A 15007-nucleotide genomic window follows, 5' to 3' on the forward strand; every position below is an offset into this window, starting at 1 on the left:
CGCCATATCCCCATTTCCCTCTTCTTTGAGACCAGGATTCCTTGTGTAATTTCATCCATCTCTTAGTTTTTTTTTTGAATCATTGAGTTCATCACTCAACGTAGTCTAGCAGTTCAGTTCGACTCTATTTGAGAGACCTCGCTTGCTTATTGCAATTCAGAATTGAATTGATTCTATCCTTGATGTATTTGCAATTCAATCCGAATCAATATATCCAAAAGTTTTTATCTCCCCCACCTCCCGTCTTACTTTTTTATAGTATTCAAAATTATACTATAACGCTTGATATTTATTCTTTTTTTCTAATCAGAATTAGCAATTTTATTTACTCTGACTCTATGTTCCCCTTAGTGAAATATTAATCCTCAAATTATTAACAAATAATAAAGTCTATAATGATCGAATGAAAATACCAATAAATTCTATAATTTTATTTTTTAATATCCTATAGTTAAGCATATCAAGCTAACTTTATCTTTAAGAAGTTTTAGTATTTTTTTATTTTTATAAGTATAACTTCAAATTTAGAACTAGTTAATAGCTAAGATTAATAACTAATATCTGAGATTTTACGGATTTCCTATACTATACCTATTTCTATTTGTTACACTATTTCCGTTATGTAAGCCCACTTAGCTCAGAGGTTAGAGCATCGCATTTGTAATGCGAGGGTCATCGGTTCAAATCCGATAGTCGGCTTTTTTTTCTCTATCGATGTTCTACGAACAAGAATCTCTTTTTTTCCGAATTAAATGGAGAATCCAGGATCTTTTATGTTTTTTACCTTACAATTTTGCTAGATACAAAACAATAAAATAAATAATATATATACAAAAAAAAAAGATTTTGATGAAATTCCATTTTTTGGGGTACTTTAGTTGATTTTACTCTGTTTATCCTGTAGTTTAATTCAGTTTTAATTTCGATGTATTCTGTAATGTAAATACAATGAAATTAATTGTGTAAAATGAAATTTCAATAAAATAAAAAAAGGAGTCTTCATGTCCCGTTATCGAGGACCTCGTTTAAAAAAAATACGCCGTCTGGGAGCTTTACCAGGACTCACTAGAAAAACACCTAAATCCGGAAGTAATCTTAAAAAAAAATTCAATTCTGGGAAAAAGGAGCAATATCGTATTCGTCTTCAAGAAAAACAGAAATTGCGTTTTCATTATGGTCTGACAGAACGACAATTACTTAGATATGTACATATCGCTGGAAAAGCAAAAAGGTCAACAGGCCAGGTTTTACTACAATTACTTGAAATGCGTTTGGATAATATCCTTTTTCGATTGGGTATGGCTTCAACCATTCCTGGGGCCCGCCAATTAGTCAACCATAGACATATTTTAGTTAATGGTCGTATAGTCAATATACCAAGTTTTCGTTGCAAACCCCGAGATATTATTACTACGAAAGATAACCAAAGATCAAAAGGTCTGGTTCAAAATTATATTGCTTCATCGGACCCGGGGAAATTGCCAAAGCATTTGGCGATTGACACGTTGGAATATAAAGGACTAGTAAATAAAATCCTAGATAGGAAGTGGGTCGGTCTCAAAATAAATGAGTTGTTAGTTGTAGAATAATTACTCTCGTCAGACTTGAACTTAACGAAAAAAGGAAAGGTTCATAGAATTTTCTTCCCCTTCCCCTTTCCCCGAACTAAATCGCCCTAAGACCATTACCATTAATTTGTATTTTCCCATCAACTAGCTAAAATTGATTAACCCTAGGATTAGGATCCTTTTTTCTTTTTTCCTCTATGTGTATTTTACATACCACAGTAATTTGCTATAGAGAATTTCTAATTTCTATTAAATCAAAATAAGATAATATAAGATATTATATTATTGCTGGAAAAAATTGTTATTTGATTTGATACATTGTGATCCTTAACGTTGATGAATTAAGAAAAACGGAAAGAGAGGGATTCGAACCCTCGGTAAACAAAAGTCTACATAGCAGTTCCAATGCTACGCCTTGAACCGCTCGGCCATCTCTCCTACATAACTTATTATGGAAAATAAACTGAGTGAATAGCGAGTTTTCTTATTCCTGCAGTACAGGTACAACCGCAACCACTCGGGGGTTCCATAGTTCTATTGGAAAAATTCCTTTTGATCTAAGTGGAAGGATACAGGATTTTTTACTAGAAATTGCGCTCGCTATAAAATAAAAGTTTTAATTTGGGTTTTCCCGCAACTAAAGAAAAAGAAAATGGAAGAATTCTTCTTATTGCATAATAAAATAAAGAAACCTTAGAATTCCGTTTGCATAAGATACGCTACACCATACTATCGAAATCAAAAATAGGGTATGAGACAATTAATAACTTTGAAAACACGAAATAGTTGATAACATAAGTTGTTGTTCAGAAATAGGAAAGTGGAATGAAATCCAGTCTTAGTCAAATATTTCATATCTCTTCGTGTCCAAGCAGAAGGAAAAGGATACAATTTGAGCTGAGCGGAAAATCCATATCTCTCTTATCCATTTAAAGCATATGGATTTAGAGTAGAGCATATGGATCAATCTATTTATAATTATAAGAATCGAATGTGTTTGTTTTTATGTTATTTTGTGAAGGAATGAAAACAATTCTATATAGAATGGGTTGGGAATTATGCCTAGATCCCGTGGAAATGGAAATTTCATTGATAAGACCTCCTCAATTGTAGCCAATATTTTATTGCGAATAATTCCGACAACCTCAGGAGAAAAAAAGGCATTTACTTATTATAGAGATGGTGCGATTTGACTCTTTTTTTTGCTTTTTTTTAGCCCTACCTATACCTCAGTCTTACGAAAAAGAGAGGGGGGTTGGCATAGAGAGAACCAAATTTGTAAAGCAAACAAACCCACGCTTCGGGAAGGTGAGGCGAACTAACAATTCCTTCCGTCGTGTATCCTCGATTGATGCGGCTTCAGATACTTCAATTGTAGATTTGAGTATTGAGCGAAAGGTTACACCTACAGGATATGGTATGGTATGGATTACAGGCCAATCCTACTCTATTAGTATCCGTAGGCAGCATAGGGGAGAAAAGCACTACACCTAGAAATAGGAATCAACAAGAGAAAAACTTTGTTAGAAATTACCCCTTTCCTGATCGGTATCAGGGCTGGGAAGAATGGTTGGGATAACAAACAACCATCAGGTTTGTACTTTGGATACCCCTATAACCATCAAAGATCGTTGAAGTAGCTAATTCCTCTAAATAGGAGGCGTTGAGAACAAAGAAATTATTGGAGCTATCGTTTTCCTCTAGCATTAATAGAATTCATTGGTGTTAAGAAAAACCTCTTGTGGGAAGGTTGGCTAGAGATTTCTTGGAAAAATACCAGCCCCTTTCGGTTCATAATGAGACGGGACTAATTCTATTTTGATTCTATAGATTATTTCGCTTAGTACTATTATGTACAGAAGGGAGGAGCCGTATGAGATGAAAACCTCATGTACGGTTTTGGAACGGAGATTTTTTGAATAGAATGAACGACCGTAACGGATGTTGGCTCAATCCGAAGGAAATTATGCGGAAGCTTTGCAAAATTATTATGAAGCTACGCGACTAGAAATCGATCCCTATGATCGAAGTTATATACTCTATAACATAGGCCTTATACACACAAGCAATGGAGAGCATACAAAGGCTTTGGAATATTATTTCCGGGCACTAGAACGAAACCCCTTCTTACCGCAAGCTTTTAATAATATGGCCGTGATCTGTCATTACGTGCGACTATCTCCACTATAGAAAGAAAAAAAAAAAAGAGAGGATCAAATTTTCTAGTAAATACTAGAAAAAAAGGGCTTTCTACATAGGGATCGTAAAAACAACGATTTTTCCCTATCAGCTGTAGGAAGGAAGGACACTTCACGAGAATCAAAAAACGAAGAAAGTATGGCCTATACTACTACTCTATGGATAAAGTTTCTCAAATTGATAGAGAAAGCACCGTAAAGATCAATTAGTGAGCGACTGGGTCGATACAACTAAAAAAAACTGCTTACTTATCCCATGATATGGGGCAAAATTTAGGAATCCGCTTATGTAATAGAGCCGATCCACTAAGGGATTAAGCAGCGGTGTAGTATCAGATCCCAAAGATAGTAAGTTCTTTTTTCTTTCTTATGGAAAAAAGTCTTTTTCAAGGATTCTATAGAGATTTCATATATGAAACCGGGATAGTTACCTCTCAGAAAATTTGAACGAAGGCTCTATATCTATCTATGCTTCATTCTTCTGAAGGTGGGAAAAAAGATCAAACTGATTATTGATAAAAATTAGGGTTTGAAACTTAGGTAATTAATTTCTTCTGCTTAACCCAAGAACAAATTGGATCGATTTTTGATAAATCGAATTCAGTTAAGATAGGGGAAATTCAGATAGCAATTTCTGAGCCGTATGAGGTAGGAAACTCTCAAGTACGGTTCTAAGGGAAGGAACTTCCTATTCCGACCGAGGAGAACAGGCCATTCTACAGGGTGATTCGGAAATTGCGGAAGCTTGGTTTGATCAAGCTGCTGAATATTGGAAACAAGCTATAGCGCTTACTCCGGGAAATTATATTGAAGCACAGAACTGGTTGAAGATTACGAAGCGCTTTGAATTTGAATAAGACCATGCTCCTTCTTTTTCATAAAATGGGTGGTTTGGTTGTTGATCCATTAATCAAATAAATTAGGTCGTAAGATCGAATCAAGAATTTCATTATATCCATTTCTTATACCTTCTATTTTATATGATATTTCATAAGAATAAACCATAGGGATAGGGTCTAGAATAGAAGTAATAAAGTGAATAAAAAGAGGGGGCAATCTAAATATTGCTAATATATTAGGACCATCTTATTAATAATTCTAATGAGTTATCTTGGAATTTAGAATCAAATAAAAAACCCTATATTATGCTCAAGGAAAGTAGATATAGATAGGAGCTTATGCCCTCAAAAAAAATACACTAGTTTCTTAAATTAAAAATAAAAAAGATTTTTTTCTTACGTCGAGAAATATTTGTTTTTCAAGATAAACAATGTCCGTTAGGCACCTAATCTTTATGTCATAATAGACCCGAACACTTGCCTCGGATTGACTTCAATATATAATTGCTCCAGTGAATAACTAAAAAAAAAATAGAAGGATGGTAGATAGTAAAGAAAAGAACTAATCACAATATCTATCTTTCAAAATCTATCTTTCAAAATCTATCTTTCAAATATATATCTTTCAAAGATTCACTAAAAAGACAGTTGGCGGGTCTCTTTGTATGTCTTGTCCGGAAAGAGGAGGACTTAATGATTATTCGTTCGCCGGAACCAGAAGTAAAAATTGTTGTGGATAGGGATCCTGTAAAAACATCTTTTGAGGAATGGGCCAGACCCGGCCATTTCTCAAGAACACTAGCTAAGGGCCCTGATACTACCACTTGGATCTGGAACCTACATGCTGATGCTCACGATTTCGATAGTCATACTGGTGATTTGGAGGAGATTTCTCGAAAAGTCTTTAGTGCTCATTTCGGGCAACTTTCCATTATCTTTCTTTGGTTGAGTGGCATGTACTTTCATGGCGCCCGTTTTTCCAATTATGAAGCATGGCTAAGTGATCCTACTCACATTGGACCCAGTGCTCAGGTAGTTTGGCCTATAGTAGGGCAAGAAATATTGAATGGTGATGTAGGCGGGGGTTTCCGAGGAATCCAAATAACCTCTGGTTTTTTTCAGCTTTGGCGAGCATCTGGAATAACTAGTGAATTACAACTCTATTGTACTGCAATTGGTGCATTGATTTTTGCAGCGTTAATGCTTTTTGCTGGTTGGTTCCATTATCACAAAGCCGCTCCCAAATTGGCCTGGTTCCAAGATGTAGAATCCATGTTGAATCACCACTTAGCGGGATTATTAGGACTTGGGTCTCTTTCTTGGGCGGGGCACCAAATTCATGTATCTTTACCAATTAACCAATTTCTTGACGCTGGGGTGGATCCTAAAGAGATACCACTTCCTCATGAATTTATCTTGAATCGGGACCTTTTGGCTCAACTTTATCCTAGTTTTGCCGAAGGAGCAACCCCTTTTTTCACTTTAAATTGGTCCAAATACGCAGAATTTCTGACTTTTCGCGGAGGACTAGATCCAGTAACCGGTGGTCTCTGGCTGACCGATATTGCGCACCATCATTTAGCTATTGCTATTCTTTTCCTAATCGCAGGTCATATGTATAGGACCAATTGGGGTATTGGCCATGGACTTAAAGATATTTTGGAGGCTCACAAGGGCCCATTTACAGGACAAGGCCATAAGGGTCTTTATGAAATCTTAACAACGTCATGGCATGCTCAATTATCTCTTAACCTAGCTATGCTAGGCTCTACAACCATTGTTGTAGCTCATCATATGTATTCTATGCCTCCCTATCCATACCTAGCTACTGACTATGGTACACAACTTTCCTTGTTCACACACCACATGTGGATTGGCGGATTTCTAATAGTCGGTGCTGCTGCACATGCAGCAATTTTTATGGTAAGAGACTATGATCCAACTACTCGATACAACGATCTATTAGATCGCGTCCTTAGACACCGCGATGCAATCATATCCCACCTTAACTGGGTATGTATATTTCTAGGTTTTCACAGTTTTGGCTTGTACATTCATAATGATACCATGAGTGCTTTAGGCCGTCCACAAGATATGTTTTCGGATACTGCCATACAATTACAACCTATCTTTGCTCAATGGGTACAAAATATCCATGCTACTGCGCCTGGCGTAACAGCTCCTGGTGCAACAACAAGTACTAGCTTAACGTGGGGAGGCGGCGAGTTAGTAGCAGTAGGTGGCAAAGTGGCTTTGTTACCTATTCCATTAGGAACCGCAGATTTTTTAGTCCATCACATTCATGCATTTACCATACATGTGACTGTATTAATACTTTTGAAAGGTGTTTTATTTGCTCGGAGTTCCCGTTTGATACCCGATAAAGCAAATCTAGGTTTTCGCTTTCCTTGCGATGGGCCTGGCCGAGGGGGAACATGTCAAGTATCCGCCTGGGATCATGTTTTCTTAGGTTTATTCTGGATGTACAATGCAATTTCGGTAGTCATTTTCCATTTCAGTTGGAAAATGCAGTCGGATGTTTGGGGTACTATAAGTGATCAAGGGGTGGTAACTCATATTACAGGGGGAAACTTTGCACAGAGTTCCATTACGATTAATGGGTGGCTTCGAGATTTCTTGTGGGCACAGGCATCGCAAGTCATTCAGTCTTATGGTTCTTCATTATCTGCATATGGTCTTTTTTTCTTAGGTGCTCATTTTGTCTGGGCCTTCAGTTTAATGTTTTTATTCAGCGGCCGTGGTTATTGGCAAGAACTCATTGAATCTATCGTTTGGGCTCATAACAAATTAAAAGTTGCTCCTGCTACTCAGCCTAGAGCCTTGAGCATTATACAAGGACGCGCTGTAGGAGTAACCCATTACCTTCTGGGTGGAATTGCCACGACATGGGCATTCTTCTTAGCGAGAATTATTGCAGTAGGATAGTGGCTAGGAGGATTTGAAAGGCATTATGGAATTAAGATTTCCCAGGTTTAGCCAAGGCTTAGCTCAGGACCCCACTACTCGTCGTATTTGGTTTGGTATTGCTACCGCACATGATTTCGAAAGTCATGATGATATTACTGAAGAACGTCTTTATCAGAACATTTTTGCTTCTCACTTTGGGCAATTAGCAATAATCTTTCTATGGACGTCCGGAAATCTGTTTCATGTAGCTTGGCAAGGAAATTTTGAATCATGGATACAGGATCCTTTACACGTAAGACCTATTGCTCATGCGATTTGGGATCCTCATTTTGGTCAACCCGCTGTGGAAGCCTTTACTCGAGGAGGTGCTGCTGGTCCAGTGAATATTGCTTATTCTGGAGTTTATCAGTGGTGGTATACAATAGGATTACGCACCAATGAGGATCTTTATACTGGAGCTCTTTTTCTATTATTTCTTTCTACGCTGTCCTTAATAGCGGGTTGGTTACATCTACAACCCAAATGGAAACCAAGCCTTTCGTGGTTCAAAAACGCGGAATCTCGTCTCAATCATCATTTGTCAGGACTTTTCGGGGTAAGTTCTTTGGCTTGGACAGGACATTTAGTTCATGTTGCTATTCCCGCATCCAGGGGGGAGTACGTTCGATGGAATAATTTCTTAGATGTATTACCCTATCCCCAGGGGTTGGGACCCCTTTTGACGGGTCAATGGAATCTTTATGCCCAAAACCCTGATTCGAGTAATCATTTATTTGGTACCGCTCAAGGAGCGGGAACTGCCATTCTAACTCTTCTTGGGGGATTCCATCCACAAACACAAAGTTTGTGGCTGACCGATATGGCTCACCATCATTTAGCTATTGCATTTATTTTTCTCATTGCCGGTCACATGTATCGAACTAACTTCGGAATTGGGCACAGTATTAAAGATCTTTTAGAAGCGCATACTCCTCCGGGGGGTCGATTAGGGCGTGGGCATAAGGGCCTTTATGACACAATCAACAATTCGATTCATTTTCAGTTAGGTCTTGCTCTAGCTTCTTTAGGGGTTATTACTTCCTTAGTAGCTCAACATATGTACTCTTTACCTCCTTATGCATTCATAGCACAAGACTTTACTACTCAAGCTGCTTTATATACTCATCACCAATATATTGCAGGGTTCATCATGACAGGGGCTTTTGCTCATGGAGCTATTTTTTTCATTAGGGATTACAATCCGGAACAGAATGAGGATAATGTATTGGCAAGAATGTTAGACCATAAAGAAGCTATCATATCTCATTTAAGTTGGGCTAGCCTCTTTCTAGGATTCCATACCTTGGGCCTTTATGTTCATAACGACGTCATGCTTGCTTTTGGTACTCCAGAAAAGCAAATCTTGATCGAACCTATATTTGCCCAATGGATACAATCTGCTCATGGCAAGACGACATATGGGTTCGATATACTCTTATCTTCAACGAATGGCCCCGCTTTCAATGCGGGTCGAAGCCTATGGTTGCCCGGATGGTTGAATGCTGTTAATGAGAATAGTAATTCGCTTTTCTTAACAATAGGACCTGGGGATTTCTTGGTTCATCATGCTATTGCTCTAGGTTTGCATACAACTACATTGATTTTAGTAAAGGGCGCTTTAGATGCACGCGGTTCCAAATTAATGCCAGATAAAAAGGATTTTGGATATAGTTTTCCTTGTGACGGCCCAGGGCGCGGCGGTACTTGTGATATTTCTGCTTGGGACGCATTTTATTTGGCAGTTTTCTGGATGTTAAATACCATTGGGTGGGTTACTTTTTATTGGCATTGGAAACATATCACATTATGGCAGGGCAACGTTTCACAATTTAATGAATCCTCCACTTATTTGATGGGATGGTTAAGAGATTACCTATGGTTAAACTCTTCACAACTTATCAATGGATATAATCCTTTTGGGATGAATAGTTTATCGGTATGGGCGTGGATGTTCTTATTTGGACATCTTGTTTGGGCTACTGGATTTATGTTCTTAATTTCCTGGCGGGGGTATTGGCAGGAATTAATTGAGACTTTAGCATGGGCTCATGAACGCACACCTTTAGCTAATTTAATTCGCTGGAGAGATAAGCCCGTGGCTCTTTCCATTGTGCAAGCAAGATTGGTTGGATTAGCTCACTTTTCCGTGGGTTATATATTCACTTATGCAGCTTTCTTGATTGCCTCAACATCAGGCAAGTTTGGTTAATTTAGTTTGTTTTTTTGTACTGTATCAGCACCTAGTTCATTACTCTTGATAGAGAGGGAGGATCTGCCTTTTTAGATTTCTTTTTCTATTTATTTTTCCATCTAGGATTAGAACCGTATACTTGGTAATAATAGCAACGACACATTATGGCAAAAAAAAGTTTGATTCAGAGGGAGAAGAAGCGGCAGAAATTAGAACAGAAATATCATTTGATTCGTCAATCTTTAAAAAAAAAGATAAGAAGCAAAGTTTCTCCCTTGAGTTTGAGTGAAAAAACGAAAATGCGAGAAAAATTGCAATCCCTACCGCGTAATAGTGCACCTACACGCCTTCATCGACGTTGTTTTTTGACCGGAAGACCTAGAGCTAACTATCGACATTTTGGGCTATCCGGACACGTACTTCGAGAAATGGTTTATGAATGTTTGTTACCGGGTGCAACAAGATCCAGTTGGTAAGGATAAAATACCCTTTCGTATTTGTATGGATTTCTGGAATTGATAATCATAGAGGAGCCCTCTTTACCATTCTGTATAAATGGACTATTCTATTTGTATAGATATTGGTAGAGGGGCGTATCCAACCCTCTTTTATCCACTAGTTACCCCTCTTTAGTTTAAGAGTATAGAGCAGTTTGGTAGCTCATAAGGCTCATAACCTTGGGGTTGCGGGTTCGATTCCCACTACCGCCTCCATACTCCTTCTTTATGATATATGCATGATATAATATATACATCATGCATTTGTATCTGGATTTTTTGATTTCCTAAAAGAGTTTTGGTCTAACAGTTTTTTCTCGGAAGAAGCAAAAAAATAAAAGAAAGAATAAAATATGAAAGAAAAGCGTCCATTGTCTAATGGATAGGACAGAGGTCTTCTAAACCTTTGGTATAGGTTCAAATCCTATTGGACGCAATCTTATTTCTATCTATTCTTTAAATAACTATACTAAACTAAAAACAAAGAAAACTTTTTTGCATGATTCAAATGAAAAAGCTTTCTCAACGATTCCTATTCTACTAACAAGAGTAGACATGCAAAATTTATTTGTTACTGAAGAGAAAACCGTTCCAGCTGTTCCTGAATAGCTTCCTTCAAAAGGATTTCCGCTTGCTCGGTGAATGTCTTGCTAGAAGATATAATTTCTTGGAATTGAGGTTTAGTATCTTTTAGATGTTTACGTAACTCATCCAGAAATTTATTTACCTGTTCAATTTCTAACGAATCAAGATATCCTCTTGTTCCGGTATAAATAGTAGCTATCTGCTCTTCCACTGGGAGAGGATTTGCCTGGGATTGTTTAAGCAATTCCCTTAATCGTCGACCCCTTGCCAATTGATTCTGACTTGTTTTATCGAGAGCAGAGGCGAATTGTGCAAAGGCTTGTAACTCTGCGAATTGCGCTAGTTCCAATTTTGATTTGCCAGCTACTTGTTTCATGGCTTTAATTTGAGCCGCGGATCCTACTCTGGAAACAGAAATACCCACATTAATAGCGGGTCGAATTCCGGCATTGAATAGATCCGCAGATAAGAATATTTGTCCATCTGTAATGGAGATTACATTAGTAGGAATATAGGCGGAAACGTCTCCAGATTGAGTCTCAACTATTGGTAAAGCGGTCATACTTCCTTCGCCTAAAAGAGAATTTAATTTAGCGGCTCTTTCTAAAAGGCGTGAATGCAAATAAAAAACATCCCCTGGATAAGCCTCACGTCCGGGAGGTCTTCTTAATAGAAGGGACATTTGGCGATAAGCTTGTGCCTGTTTGGAGAGATCATCATAAATTATTAAAGTATGCCGTTCGCGGTACATAAAATACTCAGCCAGGGCTGCTCCCGTATAAGGAGCGAGGTATTGTAATGTAGCAGGTGAATCCGCCATTTCAGCTACTACAATAGTGTATTCCATGGCCCCCTCCTCATGGAAAGTAGTTACTACTTGAGCTACGGAGGATGCTCTTTGACCGATAGCTACATAAACACATATTACACCTTGCCCTTTTTGATTGAGAATTGTATCTGTGGCTACTGCTGTTTTGCCAGTCTGTCTGTCCCCAATAATTAACTCTCGCTGACCGCGCCCTATAGGGATCATCGAATCGATAGCAATAAGCCCTGTTTGAAGAGGTTCGTATACGGAACGCCTGGAAATTATACTTGGAGCAGGAGATTCAATTAAGCGAGATTCGGAAGCTATAATTTCGCCTTTCCCATCAATAGGTTTAGCCAGAGCATTTACAACACGACCCAAGTAAGCCTCACTCACGGGTATCTGAGCAATTCTTCCTGTTGCTTTTACAAAACTTCCCTCTTGTATCATCAACCCATCGCCCATTAATACAATCCCAACATTTTTGGATTCCAAATTCAGAGCAATACCCCTAGTACCTTCTGCAAATTCGACTAATTCACCTGACATTATTTCACCAAGACCTATAATACGAGCAATCCCATCCCCCACTTGAACTACGCGACCTATATTCTCAATCCCTACTTTCCTATTATATTGTTCAATACGTTCGCGGAGAATTTTATGAATTTCGTCGACTCGAAGGGTTGCCATTAGTGTTTCTTGACTCTTTTTTCGGAAGCAAGGGGAAAAATAATGCCTAAATTCTAAACGAAAGTAGAAGTTCAAGGCCTAATTAATTTAATTATTTCTTCCATTCCAGGGACCCGAGAATGCCAATATTAGCACGAATCGTACGGAAATGTAACTCGGTATTCAAACAACTATTCAGAGTTCCTAGAGCTCCTTGTACGGCCTGTTGGAAAACCCGCTGTCGGACCTGATTCATTGCCCTTTGTTTTTCAAAATAAAGGGTTTCGTTTTTAGACTTTTCCAATTGTTCCAAACTAATAGAAGTAGCATTAATCAAATTTGCTTTTTCTCGTTCTATCTCAGAGTATCCATTCATTCGATACTCATCCGCTTCTAGTTCGACTTTCTGTAATCGAATCCGAGCTTTTTCGAGTTGCTCAATGGTCCCTCTACGCAATTCTTCTGAATTTCGAATAGTACTCAAGATCCTCTGTTTTCGATTATCTAATAAATCTTTTAATGAAAGTAGATTATTTTGTAAGTTTACAACTTTTATGATCTCTTCCCGAACCAAACATGAATCTTTCGATTCATTTGGCTCTCACGCTCCTTTTTTTTTTTCTATAGCTATTTCCATATCTTTTTTTTAAGTAATGAGCCTATCCTCTATCTTCTTTTTTATGTTTATATTTCAATATACCGAAACCTATATAAGACTAGATAAATATTAAGAGGACTCTTCCGCCTAGATAAAAATATATCATGGTCAGCAAAGTTGTTTCTTTATTTTTATTTGCCCTCTAGTTAATAATTTCAATTTCATTAAGAAAAACTAACTAAATAAATGGAAAATGAAAATTAATAGAATTCTTTTTTATTTTTTTTTTCTTCAAATCCAAAAAATTTCTCTTTTTTATACATAGGTCGTCGATTCGGCATTGGTTAAAAAAGGGCAGGGTGCCCCCTTTTTTTTCTAGTAAATAGTTCAAACCATTTTATCGATATGAGTGTTCTATATCAGATAAATTTTACATTAGCTATTTCCCGTTTAAATTGGTACTAATACTAATATAGTTGTAGAAAGAGTACCTCTTTTTGCCTGGACTTCAAGCAGTTTAGCTTTAACCGTGTTAATGGTCACATTCTTGGTTTATAGAGAATCAAAGTTGATTTACCAATGAGTCGCGAAATGCTATGGTTCTTCCATATGATTTCTGAATTTATTCAGAAGTAATTCGTCGAGATCGTGCACCCTTTTCTTATTTATCCGAAAAATACTAAAAAATATTATAAAGTGCAGCCGGATAGATCCAATCTATTCTTGAAATAGACAACTCGCACACACTCCCTTTCCAAAAAAAATCAAAACACCAACCACTACAGTTAGATTTATTAGATTTGTTGCTAAAATATCGGTATTAAGCCCGAAACTGCCAGCGGATGGCCAGTGAGCTAAAAAAACGAAAGAATGGGTTACATTTTTCATATGCTCTCCTCTTATAGATAGGACGAACAAAGAACAAAGTTTTTCGATCACTTACTTCGCTCGCCCTTTTTTGATCGGTTTTTTTAATGCAAATAGATTCAATCTAGTAATTTCTTTTAGATTAAGTCTTACGTCTTGTTTGACCGGTGAAAGACTTCCTTTGTTGAAATGTTCTGTTCCCAAAATTCCTAAAATAAAAGGAAAAAACTTTCCACTTTCCTAAACTAAGGACGGGAAATAAGAAGGTGAGCATATCTTCTAAATTAATAATACTCAACTCAGCCCTTCCTAGAATGGGGTATTATCTGTCCCGATAAATAGATAATTCCAGGAGTAATAAATAGGAGTAAATTAAATAAAGTATTGATATAATTGGAATTGTGGAAGCAAATACCAATTTACTAAAAAAAGAAAAAAGTATCTAATCGAAATCGAAAGAATTTTTTTTTTAAGATTAAACAAAAGGGTTCGCAAATAAAAGCGCTAGTGCCACAACTAGTCCATAAATTGTTAAAGCTTCCATAAAAGCTAGACTAAGCAATAAAGTACCTCGTATTTTACCTTCTGCTTCTGGCTGTCTCGCAATACCTTCTACAGCTTGTCCTGCAGCAGTACCTTGACCAACTCCAGGTCCAATAGAAGCAAGCCCTACGGCCAATCCAGCAGCAATAACAGAAGCAGCAGCAATTAGTGGATTCATGGTGAGTAGTTCCTCGTGTCAAAAAAAAGAAATGGTTAAGGATACAATCAACCAATAAATTCTTACTTCTAAGCTCTATTGGGGAGAAGTAAAGTAACTAAAAAGTACAAATTGAAATCAAATTGAAATGATAATGTGAATTGTCCGAACTACATAGAAGGGAATTCCATATCCATATATCGGATTAGATAATGAATCTAACCTAGGAATATATAATATAATATCCTATATATATACATTTGTTTCTTCTATTTTGTTTGCATATTTTCTCATTTTCTATTGAATCGGATTCTAAAATCATTGCTTAAAGTGGAAACCTGCATAAAAGAGGACTCCACTTATAGACATTAAGGATATTATAGTATAGATCTAGCCTGACTCCACCCTCCTTAATGCATATATACTTTGAAAATTCCATAATATAGTCTATTCTATTCTCTCTCCTACAACTCTAGGCTATATATTCATACGCATTTCTAACTATTTTTTTGCAACC

General features: G+C 37.2%; 3 non-coding genes across 3 annotated transcripts; 2 read left to right on the forward strand and 1 right to left on the reverse strand.

The window, feature by feature from the left end:
- Positions 1 to 626: 626 nt before the first annotated feature.
- TRNAT-UGU (transfer RNA threonine (anticodon UGU)) lies at positions 627 to 699 on the forward strand. Its single transcript has one exon. It is a non-coding gene; the product is annotated as a tRNA-Thr (tRNA).
- Positions 700 to 1919: 1220 nt separating this feature from the next.
- On the reverse strand, positions 1920 to 2006 carry TRNAS-GGA (transfer RNA serine (anticodon GGA)). Its single transcript has one exon. It is a non-coding gene; the product is annotated as a tRNA-Ser (tRNA).
- Positions 2007 to 10624: 8618 nt separating this feature from the next.
- Positions 10625 to 10696, forward strand: TRNAR-UCU (transfer RNA arginine (anticodon UCU)). Its single transcript has one exon. It is a non-coding gene; the product is annotated as a tRNA-Arg (tRNA).
- Positions 10697 to 15007: the final 4311 nt, after the last annotated feature.

Source organism: Triticum urartu, unplaced genomic scaffold, assembly GCF_056163025.1.
Source record: "Triticum urartu cultivar PI428250 unplaced genomic scaffold, HENAU_Tu73 scaffold2, whole genome shotgun sequence".
NCBI lineage: Eukaryota > Viridiplantae > Streptophyta > Magnoliopsida > Poales > Poaceae > Triticum > Triticum urartu.